Source organism: Zea mays, chromosome 9 (assembly GCF_902167145.1).
Source record: "Zea mays cultivar B73 chromosome 9, Zm-B73-REFERENCE-NAM-5.0, whole genome shotgun sequence".
In the NCBI taxonomy this organism is placed as follows: domain Eukaryota; kingdom Viridiplantae; phylum Streptophyta; class Magnoliopsida; order Poales; family Poaceae; genus Zea; species Zea mays.
The window spans coordinates 104,446,121-104,469,498 of NC_050104.1; the positions used below are offsets into that span (position 1 = coordinate 104,446,121).

Below are 23,378 nucleotides of genomic sequence, written 5' to 3' on the forward strand. Positions count from 1 at the left end.
AAGCCATCCTTCCTCAGGATAACCCCTGAGCTAGGCATTATTGCAAAAGACAACCTGTATCCACAAGATCTAAGCAGGACTAAGCATTTTTGAAAATTATATTTTGATACTTCATCAAAAGTATCTATAAAGGTATGGATATCAAGGTAGGCAATGCATCCAATAGTTTCCAAGCAACTCCTATAAACTTAATGCACATTTCACTAGACTTAAAGTGTATAAAAATCTTTTAAAAACACAAGGAAGGGGTAAATACACCGGGGCTTGCCTTTTTGCAGTGAAGAGGTTCTAGATCCTTCTACCTAACCTTTAGTTAGATAGCTCCATCCACTTGATGAGTAGGCACTGGAGTAGACTTCGTCAAGTACCACCTCGTCTAGGTGTTCTACAAGTAAATTACAAATATATGAATGCTTATGTAATGACATGTAATGCAAGCTCTCAGAAGGAGAGGTGGGGAACATAAACACCACAAGAAAAACACATGACAAGTATACACATGGTTCTACACCACCAACACCTGCTAAAAGTGGCCAAATCGGATTAACTTAGGCAAACCAGAGAACTAATACATCTTAGATCTCATCCAAAATCTTAAAACTTCTTAAGCAACTGGATCTCTTCGTTAGATAAACTTATTTCCTTTCCAAAGTACTAACCCATACTTGATTAGGGATTAACCACTCTATTTTGAGGCTTACAAGGTTTCTAGAGCAAAAAGCTTCCAAACAGCCCCAAACTTTTACCCAGTGATCAGCTTCTGATTGCAAATTTCTCCAAAAAATTCCATCATTTTTGGTGCTCAACTTTTATTTCTAAAATTCCAATAATCCTTCCAAACACACCTTTAATTCACTTAAAATTTGCTAACTGATCTAAAAGTCCTAAAATTGATTTTACTAGGAACTTTACATTTTTGTGAATCCCACAAAATTTGTTTCACAATATTTGGATTTTTTCTGCTATTTTTGACAGCTTTTCCAATCTATCAGCAAAATAATAAACAGAAATCACGAATAGTGCCTGGGCTGAAACTGGCCCAAGATGGCCCAGCCATGGTGAAACCCCACGCCCGCGGATCCATGTTTTCATTGAGGCCCTTGTTGTTTCAAGTAATTGGTAAGAAATCCGGTGCACTGTTCATCTGTCTCTCTGATCGAATCACCTAAGCCCCTTGGTTTTGTTCTATTTACAAATGCTCATCCCCGACTCCTCCGCCGCCCACCCCGGTGAACTAGCGACCACGGACGCGGCGACACTGCTCTCGAACGTTCCTTAATCACCACAGCAACATGTCCCCGACCAACACAAACCGGCCACAAGTCCGCTACATCCTCGCCAAGCACCCACCTGCTCTAGTCATGACACCAGTGGAGTGCATCAAGGACTCACCAAGTTCTCGGTGCGCGCACTAAACCGCTCGGGGAAGATACAGGTTGATCGGTCAAGGTGAAGTTGTCCACGGCGCTGGCCTGCCGCGGCGCGACGATGTTCTGGACTCCACACTATGGTAGCGTTCAAAAGCTGAGCTGTGTGAGCTTCACTAGTTGATATGGATCACAGAACACACCAAGACTTGGCTGCGATTACCTCAGGGAGTGCCGGTCACGGTGAGGCAAGTGAGAAAGAGCACGGCGAGGTCCGGCATGGTAAAGAGCACGCTGTGGCGAGCTCGGGCGAGGTCAGGATTTTATACTTGGGCTACATGGTCGCAAGGGGATGGCGGACCATGGCGCACAACCAATTTGAACAAAGGAGTTAGGGGCACGACGAATTTAACTCCTTCCTAGAACGTTTTGGCCACGCAGAGGGACATCTGACCACTCCAGCTTGATCTTTATTGTGGCTATGGACAAAGTGATCATGGTTGGCCACCTGCTGGTACCAAAACACACCACAACGCATGGACACCACGCAAGGTTAGCGACACAGTGAGGTGATGGACCTGGCGTGAGGACACGATGGTGGACAGACAGACACCGGATGGGCACTGTTGGGGGTTAGCCGTCGGGCATGTTTGACACCACATCACAGCAGCGAATCGGTCCAAGTTATGCCCCCAAGATTCTCACTTATCTCTCATCTTCCCCTAGATTCTACAGCTACGACGATATTTTCTTCAGATTTTTCTGATGTGCACTGAACTGCTCAAGTCTGTCTGAACCCCTTTGTTTAGCCCCACTTTTCTCACTATTCCAAATAAGGGTAGCTCAAGCCTTTCTAAACAAACTTGTTGTCCAACCATCGCTCTTTAGGTTTACTATGAAAGTCTAAGACTCAAAATGTGTAGACCACAAGATATGCGGCTCTGAAGTTGGCTATAACTCACTGAAAACCACGTTCCGTTCTCTGAATTTACAGAATCAGCCAACATTACCTCCTTGCATACCTCCCTATTTAGCTGCCTTGATCACCCAATTTCACTTAATAACAGACCTCTCCTCTTTAACCAAAGTGATTCTCCATGCATAGATCTTCCTCTTTTGCATAACAACTCATGGTTGAAAATATATAGAACAAGAGTTGTGGTGATCCAAAGTTGCCCCCATCACTCTGCACTCCTGTCAGTTAACTGAACTCACTGACTGACAGAGGAAGTTCAGATGTACTTTATTCCTAATTGTGTATAGTACTAAGCCCATCTCTTTATAGTAAAATTGTTCACTGTACCATGATCTTTAAACGTACTACACAAAGCATGGTTCATAGCTCTATGGATCAAACACTAGAGAGCTCCAAAGTTGGGCTCATCACACTGAAACTGATTTTCAGTCGACTGAATCAGCCTGCTGCACCATCTGCATCTCCATGTTCAAGCCTTGTTATTGCACAACTTCACATGCCAACCACCCATCTCTGTTAACCAAAAGTATTCTACAACTATAGCTCTATTAGTTTGTTGCAGCAGTCCAATACCAAAAATGCAGGGATCAAAAGTTACAGTGCCCCAAACATCTTCCAAACTCACTAAATTTCCTAGCAACAGTCAACTAAATCAGTCCCCTCTCCAGTCCGACAGAGAACTTTTGGAGACATTTTACTCCTACTTTTGTGTAGCACCAGCCCAGCATTGCTTAAATAAGTTTGTTCTCCTAGATATGGTCTTCTATTTTGCTATAAAGTTTTCTGTCCAAATATGCCAGGATTTGGCACAATAGAGCTCCAAACAGAGCACCAAACTGTAAATTCAGGTTTTAGTGATCTGCACAAAAATTCAGTTTGTGCACACTGACAGTCCATTTTCAGTCTACTTTTTCTCCACTTTTTGTGTAGGATCATATCCATCACCCATAAATACATTTGTACACCAACTTATGGTATTCAATTCCTTTATAGAAACCATAGTTGAAAACCTTATGGATTATGCACAAGGAAGCTCCAAAGTCTGTCACAATCGCTGAAATTCAGACTTAGGCACTATTCTAAATCTGAAAATTCAGAATTCAGCCCACACCACTTTGAACCACCTTTAATCCTAGTAGCATATGGTTTTAGGGGCAAGTTGCTTATTAAACTTTATACTCCAATAGTTCCTCTACAGGTTTTACATAGTTACCCATAGCTAAACCCTCATATATTCCAAACTACAGAGGTCCAAAGTTTGCCCAATTTACTGAAATTCAGACTCTGAATTTCACTAAATCTGAAATCCACACTTTCAGACAGCTCTACTCTAGGCCAGCTTTTCTCTAGGTTCCAAATAGATTTAGGGCTAAGTGTCTTAATCAAACTTATACTCCTAGTTTAGCTCTATAATTGTGTTATAATCATCATAACCTATAACCCTATGGATAGAGCAATAGAGAGCTCCAAAACTGCACAGATCTCACTAAAACTCAGCTGCAATGATTTGGCTAAGTCTGAAAACACAATACCTAGCATCCCATCTTTGGACCACCTTTGCTCCTGGTAGCATGCAGTTTTAGGGATAGTACACTGAATAAGGATTGTTCTTCAACAGTTACTCTACAAATTTGTTATAGCAACATTCAACCAAAAGTGCACAGATTCAAAGTTATAAGTGTCCAAAAACAGCTAAATGAAACTGGTTTCAGCTAAATTCAGGCTCAAGCCAAACTGAAGCTTTATAAATTACTCCAAATTTATCCACACAACATAGAATTCTCCATACATGAAAGTTGTTCAACTTTCCAAAATCTACAACTTTGATATATGGACCACTAGCAAATTCTCTCTAGATTTAAAACTCCACTTTTGGGCTAGTTGAGGGTTTCAAATGTGACTCCTTCTCATCTAGTGATTTATCAATTCAATCCATACTCCTAAAAGCCAAGTGACTCCCCTGAATCTCAAATCCGACTCTAGTATATGAAGCTCAGGTCCAAAGTGTCTTTAGTTTAGAATTTGCTTTACTTAACCATCTCTTCCAAGCAAAACTCAAGTTAAGGCTTGGAGTTATTCCAACTCCTTAATTGCTTCTTCCACTTGACCATCATTCCAAAACAAGGCTACTCTAGGCTCTAAGACTTATCTTTAACACTGAAGGCTCCAAGTCAATTTGTCACTTGCTTAAGAGATGACCTACTCCTGTTTAGCTTAAGCCAAGTCCTTAAACTAAACTCTAAACCCAACACACAACATCACACTTTTGAAAAAGTTTAACCTAATGAATGCATTCTGTGTATATCAAACAAGGTAATGCAAGTGCTTATGATGACATGCCCGCGTTTTAGTTATCGTAACACCAGGGGTGTTACAGGCGGCAGTGGCACCGGCGTCGGGTGGCGTCGCAGCGGCGGAGGAGGTCCCAACTGGGGGATCCGCACCCGCTCCGGACACTGGGGGTGACGCAGGAGGCGCGTCCAGATCCAGCCCTCCGTCTGCTCCGGAGGAGATGGAGGTGGTGTTCGGGCGACGGCTCTGGTCTGGTGCCGAGCAAGAAGCAGCGCCAGTCCCCCTCCCCCGTATGCTGTCCCGCGCCCACCAGGTCCTTAGCGACACTAGGGCAGCGATCTTGCAGGAGTGGAAGGCGCTCGAGGCTGAGCACCAGCGTCTCAGCGACTGGCGCACCCAACTGGAGGAGCGCACCAAGACGGAGTCCCGCCAGTTCATCTCCGAGCGGTCCCAGCTCGAGCGGGACCACAAGGAGTACAAGAGGGACCTCTAGAAGGTGTGCGCTAAGAAGCTGGAGGCATCCCGGAGGGAGAAGATGGTGGCCAGGAGGGAGGAGGCCTTGACCCAGAGGGAGGCCCTCACAACAGAATACCAGGCCAAGCTGAACGCTCTGGACCAGACTCTGGAAGCCCAGCGGGCCCAGCAGGTCAAGGCCGTGGAGAGGATGAGAAAGTGGGAGCAAGAGCTCGAGGCCAAGGCCAGCGACACCGCCCTCGCCGAGGAGAACCTCAAGGCGAAGGAGCAGTCCTTGGACAGGCGGGAGACGGACCTCGCCAGGCGAGAGACGGATCTCACCTTCAGGGAACATATGCTTACCCGGTGAGGCGAGATGCTGGCCGAGCACGAGCTCGAAGCAGAAGAGAAGGAGAGGAAGCTGGAGGAGCGGATCCGCCAGTTCAATGCGGCACAGGCGACGCCGGGCCCCCAGGCGGTGGAGGCCACCAAGAAGGCCCTTGAAGATCTTCAAGCGGAGCACCACGCCGGGGTCCAGTGCATCGCCGCGTGGGCCGGCAAGGCAAGCACGACACTGGTGTCGCTAGGGATGATCCCTATCCTAGTGTCAGAGCTGCCAACGTCGATCTCCGACGCGCTCCCGGTGCTGGACTCCGCCGCCGATCGCCTCCATCGCCTGGACCAGATTCTCGGGGGCCGCCTGGAGGCAGAGGGCGGCAAGCTCTGCCGGGCGGTGATTGAATACGTCTTGACGTGCTTCCGGAGTCATGACCTGGCCATATCCTTGGAGCTGGTGATCGCTGGTCCGATGACCGCCACTGAAGATGCCACCCGAGAGAGCGTACAAGACGCCGTGGAGCTGGTGGCCGAGCGCTTCCAGCGCGACCCTGCTGATGACCTGTAGAGTAGTAGAGACAAAGCAAGGGTTCCGCTGGGAAGCGGGTGTAATAACTTTTGATTTTGCAAGATATTCTAAGAACCGCTAATGAGGTAGCATTGGAACTTAAACTTATCTGTATGTTATTTGTCCTTGCTGTGTGTAGCGTCATTAACTTCCCCTTGGTACTTGGCCCCCTGGGAGGTAGGCTCGACGTGTCAAGGCTGGATACCAGTATACCAAAGATAAAATTGATGGTCCGGCCCCTAGGACCTGGACCTGCACACAACTCCGTCTTTGAAGTGTTAGGAGCACACCCATAGTACCCATCGTATGGTATCTGCCATCCTTTGATTCATGCAATAGGACCTACAGGACTTAGACTGGGAAGCCAAGCCGTATGTCCGGACCCTCAGGATCGCAGTTACAAATACTAGGGCACCCATTGCAGAGCGGTGGAGCGTGCAGACTTAGGGTACGGGACCAGGCTAAGCAGCTACACAGCTCTGGACCACTCCAGGAGACGAGCGTCCATTCTCTAGAACTGGACCCCAGGTTGCCGGACCCCCTGCAGCAGTAGAGGGTCCCGAACTTCAAGCCTGACTACTCAATTCGAATGTCATCATACCAGCAAGGGTGGGGAACTGTATGGGTGGGTTAGATAAAAAATAAGACTCATAAACTAAAGTAGAATAAAACCATCACAAAAGCACATCTGTGGAGTAAATCATTTCCTTATAACTTGATATACATGGGTGTAGACCAACAGACCGGGCTTACGAGGGCGGACCTCACCGGATTGACATACACATATGAGCAACCTAGTTACAAAGAAAGAAAACTCAACCCTCCCAGTTTTGCTTTTATGGGTAGAACTTACAAAGATGATCTATATTCCAGGGATTGGGAAGAGGTACTCCTTCTGTTGTGGCAAGGCGGACACACCCGGGTCAGCATACTTCCATCACCTTGAAGGGTCCTTCCCAACTGGGGGAGAGTTTATGGAGCCCTTCTCGGTTCAGTACTCGCCTTAGGACCAGGTCCCCGACCTTGAGCTCCCTACTATGCACAAACCGTTAGTGGTAGCGCCTGAGCGCTTGGTTGTACCGTGCATTTCGGATCGCCGCTTGCCATCTGCGTTCGTCGATGAAGTCCACGTCCTCACGCTGTAGCTATTCCTGCATAGACTCATCGAAATACTGGACACGTGGGGAGCACATAATGATTTCTGGGGGAAGGCAGGCTTCGGCCCCGTAGACCAGGAAGAACAGGGTCTCCTCGGTAGCTCGGCTGGGTGTGGTCCGATTCCCCCATAGTACGGACGGAAGCTCATTGACCCAATTTGCACCATGCTTTTTTAAGCAGTCATAGGTGCGTGTCTTGAGTCCCCTGAGGATTTCTGCATTTGCCCTCTCAGCCTGGCCGTTGCTCCTGGGATGAGCCACAGACGCAAAGCAGAGCTGAGTGCCGATGCCCTCGCAATACTCTCGGAAGAGCCGACTTTTGAACTAGGTCCTGTTGTCCGTAATGATACGGCTTGGGACCCCAAATCTGCAGACAATCGACTTGAGGAAAGCAACAACAGCACCTTGGGTGATACTGACCACAGGGGTTGCCTCTGGCCACTTTGTGAACTTGTCGATGGCGACAAAGAGGAAACGGTACCCGCCGACAGCCCTGGGGAATGGCCCCAGGATATCCACCCCCCATACGGCGAATGGCCAGGAGGGTGGAATCATTTGCAGAGCCTGAACCGGTGTGTGTATCTGCTTTGCATAGAATTGACATGCTTCGCAGGACTTTACCAACTCAGCTGCATCCTGGAGAGCAGTTGGCCAGTAGAAGCCATGCCAGAAGGCCTTACCAACCAGTGTGTGGGATGATGAATGATTTACGCACTCTCCTCCATGGATCTCCGCGAGTAGCTCACGGACCTCCTCCTGGGTGATGCACCGCATGAGAATGTCGTTGGCGCCACGGCGGTATAGATCCCCTTCTACCACCGTGTATCGTTTAGCCAACCGCACTATGCGCTCTGCGGTCACATGGTGTTTAGGAAGGATATTTTCTTTCAGGTAGTCATGGATCTCAGAGATTCATGCATCGAGACCACTCTGAGCCACTGACTATGGCGCTAAGAGGTTGGCAGGACCCTCTATAGCACACACAGTCCTTGGTGGGTCCTGCGGATGGAACACTACGGGACCGCTAGCTTCGAGGTGCTAGTCTCGCCCCCTTCGCCCGGTTCGGCAGGCTGGGCGATAGGTTTCAGCAGCCGTCTTTCGAAGACGCCCTCGGGCACGGGTGCCCAAGTTGATGCCCTCATGGAGAGTTCATCTGCCGCTGAGTTGTTAGCCCGAGGAACATGCTGCAGTTCTAGGGCAGTGAAGTCCTTTTCCAGCTTCCTTACATGGAGGAGGTAAGCTGCGAGCCTGTGCTCGTTGCAGCTACATTCTCCGCGGACCTGCTTGATAATCAGATGGGAGTCCCCCTTCACGAGGAGCTGGCGGATCCCTAGGGATAGGGCCGCAGTCAAACCGAAGATCAAAGCTTCATACTCTGCCATGTTGTTGGTGGCCTTGAACTCAAGGTGCACCATGTACTTCACTTGATCTCCGCTTGGGTCGATGAGGACCACTCCGGCACCGCCACCCTGCTGTCGGGCAGATCCGTCGAAGAAGAGCGTTCAGTGGGGCTCGGTGAAGACCGGAGCCTTGGGCTCCGCAGGTGTAGGATCCGAATCGGGATCCGGACCCCCAGGAGCGCTCGGGGAAGGGGTCCACTCCATAATGAAGTCAGCCAGGACCTGGCTCTTGACAGCGTGGCGAGGCTGGAAGTCCAGTTGGAACTCGGCAAGCTCCGCCGCCCACTTGGCGATGTTGCCCGTGGCGTTAGAGTTGTGAAAGATGGCCTTTAACGGGTAGGAGGTCACCACCACAACCCTGTGTGCCTAAAAATAGTGGCACAACTTCCTGGACGCAACAAATACAACATAGATAAGCTTGTGCGTCTCAAGGTACCTGGCCTTTGTGTAATACCCGATTTGTAAAAGCATAGAAAATGATATTATTTCCCTCATATGTATTGCCTCTATTCATTTACACATGTGGACACCACATTTGAAACAAAAAAAATAATAAAAGACGTACCATTAATTTATGCATCATGCTGAGGTTTTATTTTGTGTGCATTTTGTGATAATATAAAAATATGGTAAAAAGAAATATATTAAAGTTCAAAGTGGAATTTGGCATTTAAAGAAATTCTAGAAATTAGAAAAAAGAGAAGAAAATAAATATAATGTGGAGAGAAATAAGTAAATAAAGTCATGTGATTCCTATAATAGGGTTTTAATTTGTATAATTGACTCAAAGGTGAAACTCATATTCAAATTCAAATTTATGTTCAAAAGAATTAAGGATAAAAGAAAATAGAAAATAAAATATAAAAGAAAAGGAAAAAGAAAAGAAAAGAGAAAGTGGGCTCACTGCGCCATTTCAGCCCACCAACTCCTCCACTCTTCAGCCCAGGTCGGGCCCAAATCCCCTCGGATGCCGCTCAGCTCAATTCCTTTGTGCCGCTCACCCTATTCACTGTTCCGTGGGGCCCACGCGCCAGCCTCCCCACCCGCACGCGGGCGCTGCGCCTCGTCGCTGGCTGTTGCGCGCGCGGACACCAGCCGGCGGGGCCCACATCCCAGACACACGTACCGCACCTGGGTACGCTTTCTCCCACTAACGCCGAGCCCCACGATTGACCGCGTTTCCATCCTCCCCGCTAACAGAATGCCGTCGAGGCCGCCATTGCTGGGTCGCTGAAGACCTCCGCAGATTCCGGAAATCTGTTGCAACAACTTGATGCCGGGTTTCGCTAAGAAGTTGGAGGGTGGAATCGCCTTGCGCCTGGGTATAAAAATCTGTGGCCGCGTTCCCTGGATTCCAAACCAAAGTCACCGTGGAGCTCACCGTAGAATAGGGCATGTGCCACCACCACGGAATTCGCCTTGCCGCCGCTCGGGAATTTATCCTGGCGGATCTGGGGGCTTCGCCTGGGGGTGTAGAAGGCGCACCGGGTCTCTCTGGTTGGGATTGCCGACCGGGGGCCCCGCGATTCCTTGCCAGAGCTCGGCCGCCGCCGTAGCACCGCCATACGCCGTGGTCAGGGATTATGGCTACGCGACTCACGGTAAGCTCTCCTTCCCTCGACTCGCGTTCATCTCTATCTTGTGTTGCCTCGTCCGAATTTAAGTTTTGGGGGCAAAATCATCTAGAGCGCCCAGGAATTCTTCGCCGCGTTGTGGCTCTGTCGTGGCGCCATTGCGTGTCGAGGACCAGCTCTGGTGTCAACTCGACCGCTAGTACGTTGCTTTGATTCTACTCATTCGTTCGTCCGCATCGCGTTGCACCGATTAGCACGATGAAGGGGTGTCGGTTCTGCCTTCACCGGCGGGGCGTCACGGCCAAACAGTGCGCGCCGCCGCCCTGCTGCGGTGGGAGAAGGAAGACGAGGTCTGTACCACTGGATTATCATCCAACGAACACGATTGATCCCGGGTTGATGTCGTTTCAGCCGTTAGATCGGGATGAACGGTTGGGATGGGATCTGGCGTACCCGTTCGCATAATGGGTTCAGCGCCGTTGGATCAAATCTCAACGAATAGTAACGAATAGTTTCATGCATTGAAACCCTGACCGTTGATCCCTGGGATAACGGTTCGGATTAGATGTAACATACCCCTTCGCGCTATAAAATCTGAGCCGTAGGATTTAGATCTGTGGGCTGCGATCTCATACCACTTCACGATATAATCTAGGCGCTTGAACTAGGATCCAACGGCCGTGGGTGGCCCGTACCCCTTCGCCGTGGTCAATGTGCAAAAGAGACCCTGGACATTTTAATAACTAACCCGCTATCCTATGTAGTTCATAGATTGTTACCAATAGATCCGAAGCTTTATAAAAGTAACCCTGTGTATTTTAGAAATAGTGTCCGCAGTCCAAAGTAATTGGAATTTATGAATTAAATTGGGAAAACTGATTTCTAGTATGAAATTAATTGGAGAAACTTGTATAAATCATAGAAAATTCATACTAGCTTCTTTTTAATCCATTCCAGTTCCTATAATTTAGTAATAATATTTTCTATCACTGAGTAACACTGTTCTAGCATGAAAACTAGATTAAAATTTATCACGCCATTATGTTTGTACCAAACACATAAGAACTCTAGAAATTCATAACTTCATAACGTAACCCCGAATTTAGCGGTTCTCGAACCCACGATATCATAGCAACACATAGATTATTATTATACTGTCTATTCATATGTTTGGAGTGATGTTAATTATGTCTATACCATGTTTGTTTGTATTGCTACGACTAGCGCGAGGTCACGAGTCATCTGAAAAAGCAAGTTGGTACCTGGAATCTCAAGTCACAGGCAAGTTGTGCCCTTGATCACTTCTTTTTACCTACTCATGTTCTGATTAATCATAATGATCTGCATAGGTTAATTTTGATGGGACCCAATAGGTTACCCTATTTTGTCTATCTTTATACCTTGTTTACCACTGAACTTTTTGGGTAGTACTTGCTAGTGCTTTATGTGGTTTTGGGTATGAAGATACATTATTCATGATCACACTTTTATTATCTGTTTATTATCACTGTTCATGATAAGATCATTATGTTAATTGGAACATGGAGCGACCACCCAGGAAAACAGTGCTACCACAAGGGTTTATGGACGCCCTTGGCTGATTAATTAGGAAAGCTAGTGGAGGACTACCTTACCCGAAAGGGGCAAGGGCAGTAGGGGAGTGGTCATTGTAGGGAGGTCCTTGGTTGATTTTGCTGCGATGGCGGTCAGGCAAGAACCCTGCATTGGAGCTTCCTATAAACTGTAGCGGGTTTTCTGAAGCTAGTGGAACTTTGTAAAGGCCTCGTAGTGTTACCCTGCCTCGCCTCCTCGGTAGAGGTGTATGGGAAGTCACGATCCCTTGGCAGATGGGTAACATGACTTGTGGGTAAAGATGCGCAACCTCTGCAGAGTGTAAAACTGGTATACTAGCCGTGCTCACGGTCATGAGCAGCTCGGACCCTCACATGATTAATTTATGGAACTTAAATTCAATTTGTCATATGCATTGCATCGCAGGTGATGTTGTTACTTTTGTTCTACTATTTAATTGGGTTGATATTTACTTATACTTAGTAATTGCTAATAAAATTTTGACCAACTTTAAAAGCAATGCTCAGCTTCAACCATCTCCGTTGGTAAGCCTTACACTTCACATGAGCTCCCATCTTTGGCGAGTTCATGCACATTATTCCCCACAACTTGTTGAGCGATGAACGTATGTGAGCTCACTCTTGCTGTCTCACACCCCCCACAGGTCAAGAACAGGTACCGCAGGATGAGGCGCTTGGAGGATGCTGCGATGAGTTCGTGAGAGGTCTAGGCCGTCGTCTCCCAGTCAACTTTGGGTTGCTGGACCGTTGTCTCCTTATAATGTAATTATTTATTTTGTATAGAACTCCTATTATATAGTAAAGATGTGACATTCGATCCTGTGCCATGATTCATCATATGTGTGAGACTTGGTCCCAGCACACCTGGTGATTATGTTCGCGCTCGGGTCTTGGTGCCCCGAAACCCGGGTGTGACAGAAGTGGTATCAGAGGAATGTTGACTGTAGGACGAAACCTAGATAGAACTGGACAACCAATATTTACTTACCTTTGCTACTCTGATTCTTATCTAAACTTTTCTTAATCTTTTCTCATCTATTTCCGCTTTACTCTGATTATTCTTACCTTTTCTTTCTAAATACAAATGTGGATTTCACACTTTGAAATCCTGTACCTAAAGTAACCTTTAGGAATAGGAGACATACTCTTAGGAAAAAAAATCAAAACTGTTTTTATAAATATTTATGTACTTGAGTGTTTGTTCTTATGATACTTGTATGATTTGGATCTTTGATTGAGTGTGATGGGTTGTGGAGTAATGTCCACAATTACATCTACATATATATAATGCTTATAAAACTAACTAGACAAACTAGATTATACCTCATTAAAATATCTAGCCTAACAATATCTATCTCATCTTAAAAAGATTCTATCCTACACTCATAGATCCATCTTATCTTAACAGATACTATATCTTGAAAAGATTTTATCGCATCCTAATAGATCTAACTGACCTTAAAAAAATTCTATCTTATCCTTATGGATTCATCTTGTCCCAATAAGCATATTTATCCAGCACTAGTGTAACAACCATGATCTAATCCAATGTAATTAGATATTATCTAGTCTAATCTAATTATACCAATCTAATCTAGATCCCATCTAATCTAATATGATCCAATCTAAAGTGAGTCATCTAACATGTTAGTTAATCTTGGTGAAATAGATTAGACTCTACTTTTATAGTCATGTTTTAACCTAAATTTGGTGCCCTGCACTAACTTGGTCATATACAACCAACCTCACCTACGTGTTGGGTTGCATAACCTGCCTAACCCGACCTAGAAGCAAAACAACAAGACAGATTCTGTTTAAACTTATTTAACTCATAACCACCGACTAACCTATTTTGTTTACCTACGAAACTGCCTTAACCACATATCTCTAATTCGGATAACAACATCAAGAACGAAGACCGAAGAGGATCAACGTCATCAAGAAAGGATAAGCATCAACTCAAGTCTTCAAAGATCAAGTTGGACCACCAAAGGAATCAAGATTCGCTATGCATGATGGAGTCCTTGCTTACCCTACTATGTCCTACCCAAGCCTATCCATGCTTTAAAGACATTTTTTTCTTACACATTTTGTGACTATACATATATATACCCATGCTTTCATAACCACTTTCTAAATAACATGAACTTATTATTAATTAGAAGTTAAAGGTTAAACTATAAATAAAGCTTTTTACATCCCTGTCCTTACAAATCTCGGGGACGAGATTCTTTTTAAGGGGGTAGGATTTGTAATACCCGATTTGTAAAAGCATAGAAAATGATATTATTTCCCTCATATGTATTGCCTCTATTCATTTACACATGTGGACACCACATTTGAAACAAAAAAATAAAAAATAAAAGACGTACCATTAATTTATGCATCATGCTGAGGTTTTATTTTGTGTGCATTTTGTGATAATATAAAAATATGGTAAAAAATATATTAAAGTTCAAAGTGGAATTTGGCATCTAAAAGAAATTCTAGAAATTAGAAAAAAGAGAAGAAAATAAATATAATGTGGAGAGAAATAAGTAAATAAAGTCATGTGATTCCTATAATAGGGTTTTAATTTGTATAATTGACTCAAAGGTGAAACTCATATTCAAATTCAAATTTATGTTCAAAAGAATTAAGGATAAAAGAAAACAGAAAATAAAACATAAAAGAAAAAGGAAAAAGAAAAGAAAAGAGAAAGTGGGCTCACTGCGCCATTTCAGCCCACCAACTCCTCCACTCTTCAGCCCAGGTCGGGCCCAAATCCCCTCGGATGCCGCTCAGCTCAATTCCTTTGTGCCGCTCACCCTATTCACTGTTCCGTGGGGCCCACGCGCCAGCCTCCCCACCCGCGCGCGGGCGCTACGCCTCGTCGCTGGCTGTTGCGCGCGCGGACACCAGCCGGCGGGGCCCGCATCCCAGACACACGTACCGCACCTGGGTACGCTTTCTCCCACTGACGCCGAGCCCCACGATTGACCGCGTTTCCGTCCTCCCCGCTAACAGAATGCCGTCGCGGCCGCCATTGCTGGGTCGCTGAAGAGCTCCACAGATTCCGGAAATCTGTTGCAACAACTTGATGCCGGGTTTCGCTAGGAAGTTGGAGGGTGGAATCGCCTTGCGCCTGGGTATAAAAATCTGTGGCCGCGTTCCCTGGATTCCAAACCAAAGTCACCGTGGAGCTCACCGTAGAATAGGGCATGTGCCGCCACCACGGAATTCGCCTTGCCGCCGCTCGGGAATTTATCCTGGCGGATCTGGGGGCTTCGCCTGGGGGTGTAGAAGGCGCACCGGGTCTCTCTGGTTGGGATTGCCGATCGGGGGCCCCGCGATTCCTTGCCGGAGCTCGGCCGCCGCCGTAGCACCGCCATACGCCGTGGTCAGGGATTATGGCTGCGCGACTCACGGTAAGCTCTCCTTCCCTCGACTCGCGTTCATCTCTATCTTGTGTTGCCTCGTCCGAATTTAAGTTTTGGGGGCAAAATCATCTAGAGCGCCCAGGAATTCTTCGCCGCGTTGTGGCTCTGTCGTGGCGCCATTGCGTGTCGAGGACCAGCTCTGGTGTCAACTCGACCACTAGTACGTTGCTTTGATTCTACTCATTCGTTCGTCCGCATCGCGTTGCACCGATTAGCACGATGAAGGGGTGTCGGTTCTGCCTTCACCGGCGGGGCGTCACGGCCAAACAGTGCGCGCTGCCGCCCTACTGCGGTGGGAGAAGGAAGACGAGGTCTGTACCACTGGATTATCATCCAATGAACACGATTGATCCTGGGTTGATGTCGTTTCAGCCGTTAGATCGGGATGAACGGTTGGGATGGGATCTGGCGTACCCGTTCGCATAATGGGTTCAGCGCCGTTGGATCAAATCTCAACGAATAGTAACGAATAGTTTCATGTATTGAAACCCTGACCGTTGATCCCTGGGATAACGGTTCGGATTAGAAGTAACATACCCCTTCGCGCTATAAAATCTGAGCCGTAGGATTTAAATCTGTGGGCTGCGATCTCATACCACTTCACGATATAATCTAGGCGCTTGAACTAGGATCCAACGGCCGTGGGCGGCCCATACCCCTTCGCCGTGGTCAATGTGCGAAAGAGACCCTGGACATTTTAATAACTAACCCGCTATCCTATGTAGTTCATAGATTGTTACCAATAGATCCGAAGCTTTATAAAAGTAACCCTGTGTATTTTAGAAATAGTGTCCGCAGTCCAAAGTAATTGGAATTTATGAATTAAATTGGGAAAACTGATTTCTAGTATGAAATTAATTGGAGAAACTTGTATAAATCATAGAAAATTCATACTAGCTTCTTTTTAATCCATTCCAGTTCCTATAATTTAGTAATAATATTTTCTATCATTAAGTAACACTGTTCTAGCATGAAAACTAGATTAAAATTTATCACGCCATTATGTTTGTACCAAACACATAAGAACTCTAGAAATTCATAACTTCATAACCGTAACCCCGAATTTAGCGGTTCTCGAACCCACGATATCATAGCAACACGTAGATTATTATTATACTGTCTATTCATATGTTTGGAGTGATGTTAATTATGTCTATACCATGTTTGTTTGTATTGCTACGACTAGCGCGAGGTCACGAGTCATCTGAAAAAGCAAGTTGGTACCTGGAATCTCAAGTCCCAGGCAAGTTGTGCCCTTGATCACTTCTTTTTACCTACTCATGTTCTGATTAATCATAATGATCTGCATAGGTTAATTTTGATGGGACCCAATAGGTTACCCTAGTTTGTCTATCTTTATACCTTGTTTACCACTGAACTTTTTGGGTAGTACTTGCTAGTGCTTTATGTGGTTTTGGGTATGAAGATACATTATTCATGATCACACTTTTATTATCTGTTTATTATCACTGTTCATGATAAGATCATTATGTTAATTGGAACATGGAGCGACCACCCGGGAAAACAGTGCTACCACAAGGGTTTATGGACGCCCTTGGCTGATTAATTAGGAAAGCTAGTGGAGGACTACCTTACCCGAAAGGGGCAAGGGCAGTAGGGGAGTGGTCATTGTAGGGAGGTCCTTGGTTGATTTTGCTGCGATGGCGGTCAGGCAAGAACCCTGCATTGGAGCTTCCTATAAACTGTAGTGGGTTTTCTGAAGCTAGTGGAACTTTGTAAAGGCCTCGTAGTGTTACCCTGCCTCACCTCCTCGGTAGAGGTGTATGAGAAGTCACGATCCCTTGGCAGATGGGTAACATGACTTGTGGGTAAAGATGCGCAACCTCTGCAGAGTGTAAAACTGGTATACTAGCCGTGCTCACGGTCATGAGCAGCTCGGACCCTCACATGATTAATTTATGGAACTTAAATTCAATTTGTCATATGCATTGCATCGCAGGTGATGTTGTTACTTTTGTTCTACTATTTAATTGGGTTGGTATTTACTTATACTTAGTAATTGCTAATAAAATTTTGACCAACTTTAAAAGCAATGCTCAGCTTCAACCATCTCCGTTGGTAAGCCTTACACTTCACATGAGCTCCCATCTTTGGCGAGTTCATGCACATTATTCCCCACAACTTGTTGAGCGATGAACGTATGTGAGCTCACTCTTGCTGTCTCACACCCCCCCACAGGTCAAGAACAGGTACCGCAGGATGAGGCGCTTGGAGGATGCTGCGATGAGTTCGTGAGAGGTCTAGGCCGTCGTCTCCCAGTCAACTTTGGGTTGCTGGACCGTTGTCTCCTTATAATGTAATTATTTATTTTGTATAGAACTCCTATTATATAGTAAAGATGTGACATTCGATCCTGTGCCATGATTCATCATATGTGTGAGACTTGGTCCCAGCACACCTGGTGATTATGTTCGCGCCCAGGTCTTGGTGCCCCGAAACCCGGGTGTGACACTTTGCCTCATGGAGGACCTCGCTGACATAGTAGACCGGCTTCTGGATGGTTCGGACCCCTGTGGTTGGTCCTGGCTCCTCAACCTCCTGGCCTTCCGTCAACATCGTGGTGGTCGGACCACCACCTTCTCCTAGGGGAACTTCCTGACTCCTCTGGGGATGTTGTGCCGTCCTTTCGGCGACCAGCACCATGCTCACCACCTATGAAGTCGCTGCAATGTATAAGTACAACGGCTCCCCCGGCTCTAGAGCTACCAGTATTGGCAGGGACACAAGGTGCTGCTTTAACTCTTGAAAGGCTCATTCTGCCTCTTCGGTCCAAGAGAATGGACCGAACTTCCGCAATAGCCTGAAGAAGGACAGCGCCCTCTCAGCTGGTCTTGAGATGAAGCGGCTAAGGGTGGCCAGTGACCCCGTAAGCTTCTGGACGTCTTTGATGCGGGCCGGAGGCCTCATTGCCTCAATTGCCTTTATCTTCTCTGGGTTTGCTTCGATGCCCCGGTGTGAAACCAGGAATCCCAGCAACTTCCCTGCGGAGACACGAAAGACGCACTTGTCTAGGTTCAGCTTCGTGCGTGTTGCGCGCAGCTTGTCGAAGACCAGGGTTAAGTTTTCCACTAGGGTCGACCCTCTCTTAGTCTTGACCATGATGTCATCAACGTATACCTCTACCCTATCCCTAATCAGGTCACCAAAAGTCTTACTCATCGCCCGTACAAATGTTGGCAAAGCGTTTTTTCAGACCGTAAGGCATTACAACATAACAGTAAAGCCCATCCATAGTTACAAAAGCGGTATGCTTCCTATCTTGCCTAGACATCTGGATCTGATGGAAACCAGAGTAAGCATCTAGTAAGGACAAGAGGTCGCACCCAGAGGTAGAATCCACGATTTGATCTATTCGTGGAAGTGGATATGGGTCCTTGGGACATGCCTTATTGAGGCTGGTGTAGTCGATGCACATCTGAAGCTTCCCATTAGCCTTGGGAACGATGACTGGGTTGGCCAGCCATACTGGGTGATGGACCTCTTCGATGAAGCCAGCGTCCAACAGCTTCTGGACCTCCTTACAGATGAAGTCCTGCCACTCAATGGACTGTCTCCGAGGCTTCTGACTCTCCGGTTTGGCATCAGGGTGGATCTTCAGATGGTGCTCGATCATCTCCCTAGGGATCCCAGACATCTACGACGGTTCCCAAGCGAATACGTCAACATTTGCCTGGAGGAAGGCGATGAGCGCGATTTCCTATTTCTCCTCTAGATCACCCGCGACGCGAGTGGTCTGGGAGGAATCCGCGCTGAGTCGGATGGTCTTGACGGGGACACCGTCTGCCCCAGTTGGTTGCACCTCAGGCACCTTGGCAGGCGTCTTGGTACAGGAAGTCGAGGGGTCCCTCCCCCCGTCATCCAGGCGAGCAGCTTCTGCCGCCAGGGCGTGCAGCTTCTTGACAGCTGCAAGCGCAGCAGGGCGGTCGCCCTGCACGGTGAGTACCCCAGCAGGGGACGACATCTTGAGGACCAAATACCCATAATGGGCAATGGCCATGAACTAGTACAGGACCGGCCTGCCAATGATGGCATTGAAAGGGAGGTTAACCTCCGTAACGTCGAATTGGACGTTCTCAGTGTGGAAGTTCTCCTCGGTCCCGAATATAACCGGGAGTGCGATGCTCCCAAGGGTATACATCGGTTGAGGGCCCACTCCAGAGAACGGGCGAGAGGGTCCTAGTCGGGACCCTGGGATCTGCAGCTGCTTGAACGCAGCGTGGCTGATGACGTTGAGCCCTGCCCCACCATCAATCAGCACATGATGCAGCTTCATGTTGGCGATGATAGGGGCGGTGATGAGAGGTAGTATACCAGCCTCTGCCATGTTTTCGAGGCAGTCGGATGCCCCGAAGGAGATAGTGGTACTCCGCCACCGCTGATGGGGGGCTACCTTCGGGACCCTTAGGGTCACCGAAAGGACCTCGCGCCGTAGGGACTTCACGTTCCTACGGGAGGTGAGCTCCCAGCTTCCGCCATACATTACATACAGCTTCTTGCGGCGGTCGTCGTCATCACCAGAGTCGGAGTCTCCAGTGACGATGTCCTTGAGGACTTGCTCGGGGGTCTGATACCCGAGGTCCCGTTCTTGAAAGGGAATTAGGCTTACACCTATTTCCTAAATGATTTTGGTGGTTGAATTGCCCAACACAAATAATTGGACTAACTAGTTTGCTCTAGTCTATAAGTTATACAGGTGCCAAAGGTTCACACTTAGCAAATAAAAAGACCAAGAAATGGGTTCAACCAAATGAGCAAGGGACAACCGAAGGCTGCCCTGGTCTGGCGCACCGGACAGTGTCCGGGGCACCAGGGGACTCCAAGCCAAACTTCGCACCTTCGAGAATTTTCAGAGGCGCTTTGCTATAATTCACCGGACTGTCCGGTGCACCACCGGACAGTGTCCGGTGCTCCAGAGGAGAGCGGCTCTGAACTCGCCAGCTTCGGATTTCCACTCCGCTATAATTCACCGGACATGTCCGGTGAGCCAGCGGAGCAACGGCTACTTCGCGCTAACGGTCGTCTTCAACGCATTAAATGCGCGCCAGCGCGTGCAGAGGAGCAGAGCACGCGCGGGTGGCACACCGGACAGTCTACAGGACTTGTCCGGTGCACCACCGGACAGCCAGGCGGGCCCACACGTCAAAGCTCCAACGATCGGAACCCATCAGCCTGGTGACATGGCTGGCGCACCGGACAGTGTCCGGTGGCGCACCGGACTGTCCGGTGGCGCCATGCGACAACAGCCTCCACCAAACAGCTAGTTTGGTGGTTGGGGTTATAAATACCCCCAACCACCCCACATCCAAGTTTTCCACCTTCCAACTACTTACAAGAGCTCTAGCATTCAATTCTAGACACACTCAAGTGATCAAATCCTCTCCCAATTCCGCACAAAGCCTTAGTGACTAGTGAGAGAGATTTGTTGTGTTCTTTTGAGCTCTTGCGCTTGGATTACTTCTTTTCTTTCTCAATCTTTCTTGAGATCAAACTCGCTTGTAATTGAGGCAAGAGACACCAATTGTGTGGTGGTCCTTGCGGGAACTTTGTGTTCCAATTGTTTGAGAAGAAGAAGCTCACTCGGTCAGAGGGACCGTTCGAGAGAGGGAAAGGGTTGAAAGAGACCCGGTCTTTGTGACCACCTCAACGGGGAGTAGGTGCAAGAACCGAACCTCGGTAAAACAAATCCGCGTGTCACACTCTTTATTCGCTTGCGATTTGTTTTGCACCCTCTCTCTCGGACTCGATTATATTTCTAACGCTAACCTGGCTTGTAGTTGTGATTAACTTTGTAAATTTCAGTTTCGCCCTATTCACCCCCCTCTAGGCGACTTTCAGTTCTCCCGCGGCTAGGTCGCCTTCGTCGACCTTCTCCTTGCCAGGCCGGCAACGAGGCGGTGAGCCATCCCTGGAGGCCTGCTCACGCCGCTCGCTGATGCGCTTTGCGAGCTTCAGGATCTCCCGGCATTCCGAGGCGCTGTGGCGACTGTTGGGGTGGACAGGGCATGACCCACTGTCACTTCCCTGTTGCCGTGGGCGCTTTTTACGATCGTCCCGGCCCCCAGCCGCAGCTGTAGCAACTGGAGCACCGGATGCAGCCTATCGTGACTGCAGTTCTTCTTCTTCTTGCCACCACCCTGGGTGGTGGCTCCGGAGCCACCTGTCTAGGGGCTCCGGTTTGCGGCGCCGAGTGCCATGCACGACCCTTAGCAGCTCTGGCACATTTGTCGGCCAGAGTGAAGAGCGTCATGACGGTTTCTACGTCATGCGTTGCCAACTTCTCCAGCATCTTCTTATCACGCACCCCCTATCGGAAAGCAGAGATAATGGAGGCATCAGAGATGCGAGGTATAGTCCCCTGTACCTTGGTGAAACGGGAGATGAAAGCCTGGAGAGTCTCCCCGGGTTCCTGCCTCACTGCATGGAGATGAGCCTCCACACCATGCTGCTGGTAAGCACTGGCGAAGTTCACTGTGAACCGTGCACAGAGCTCTTCCCAGGAGTAGACCGACCTCGGGGTGAGGTTCATGAGCTAGGTCCAGGCCGGCCTGGTCAAGGCTACATGAAAGTAGCTTGCCATCACAGCAATGTTTCCACCAGTTGCCGTAATGGCAGTGACATAGACCTGCAAGAATTCCGACGGGTTCGTCGTACCGTCGTACTTCTCCGATAGGTGTGGCCGGAACTTGGGTGGCCAAGTCGCCGCGCGGAGATGATCCACTAGTGCGGCGCAGCCCACGCCGACCAATGGGACACCCGCCTGGATTTAGGCATCCCTTGGAGTTTGTGGTGAAACTGGAGCGAAGTCCCGGTCGAGGTTGCGACCCTCGAAGTTTTGTCGGCGCTCACGCACCCTCTCCAGAGAACCGAGCATCCTCGCCCGCACGCCTACGGTTGAGCTCTACTTGTAGGTCCTTATCCCTCTCCAGAGAGATTCGGGCATCCTCGCCCGCACGCCTGCGGTTGAGCTCTGCCCGTAGGTCCGTGCACCCCTCACTGAGGGTGAGTGCACAGACGCCGACACCTCACGCTGACGCCTGAATGGCCGAGGCCTGGGACTGGCCGAGCCAGAATGTGCCAAGCCGAGGAGTCGATCGACATCTTCACGCCACTGCCTTATGGCCCCCGGCGAGGCCGTGGAACTTGGGGGGTTGCGCAGCAACTCCTTGGCTGCAGACAACGCCCCAAGAGTAGCCCTTGACGGAGCCCTGGATGTCTGCACATGCGTGTGCTGCTGCGTAGCGTGCATAACAGCAGCACCGGTCGCAGGGCGGTTGGAGCTTCGTGGCATGGAAAATGCTGCCTCTTCCTCCATCAGGAAGTCCTCGAGAATCAAGTCGCGGTGTTCGATGATCTGAACCATCGTGTCAAGCAGAAAAATAGGTGAAAACCTAAAGCCAAAACCCCTACCTGGCGCGCCAAATGTCGGTGGGGAAATCCACCGGCCGGGTGGCGGTACGCACCCGCCCTAATCCTAAGATGAGGAGGGGGCCTAAGCGGTTGCCTGTTTCGTAAATTCGGGATGAACACACGGGGACACGAGGGATTATAGTGGTTCAGGCCGCTGGAGCGTAATACCCTACCTCCAATGTGTGTAAGTAGTATTGAGAGTGTGATTGAGTCTGTCCCTTGTAACGTTGTGTGCCTTCCCTTTTTTAGTTTAAGGGAGGCACATACAAGGATACTGAGACCCGACATGCGGGCCCAGGAGCATAATGGAAGAAATACATTTTGTGGATAACTAATGCTGATAGAGTAACATATGAGTAATCAGCGGGAGCCATGATGTCCGCAGTCCATGCTGCATTGATGGGCAGTTACCGTACGAGTAATGGTGAGTTATTGCACGACCCACGTATCATGGACTGAGCACGCCGCCTGTCAGCGGAATGGACAGGCGCACGCCTTATCCGTAATGAATGTGAAGGCGCACGTAGCCCAGAGGCGTCATGCCAGGTTCCGCCCGTTGGCTTATGCCGCGCGCATTATGCCACGTGGCAGCATCGGGTCTCCGCCTGAGTGGGGAGCAGGAGTGTACGCGGATAGGTCCGAACACGTGTTGGCTCCGGACCCCTACCCGGGCCCTGATTAAGGCCCAAGTGTGTTCTGCCCTGGAACCTTGGGACCGTTCTGTAGGCGGCTCAGACCCCCTACGGGGGGGGGTCCAGATCCCATTCCAGGGGTTCGGTCCGTACACGTGGGAGTCCTAGACCAAACTTGGAGGTC

General features: G+C 48.5%; 1 long non-coding RNA gene across 1 annotated transcript; it reads right to left on the minus strand.

The window, feature by feature from the left end:
- Positions 1-268: 268 nt before the first annotated feature.
- Positions 269-1,863, minus strand: LOC109942319 (uncharacterized). Its single transcript, XR_002265040.2, has 3 exons — positions 1,591-1,863; positions 1,393-1,505; positions 269-385 (listed from the first exon to the last, which is right to left on the minus strand). It is a non-coding gene; the product is annotated as an uncharacterized lncRNA (long non-coding RNA).
- Between the last annotated feature and the right edge of the window lie 21,515 nt (positions 1,864-23,378).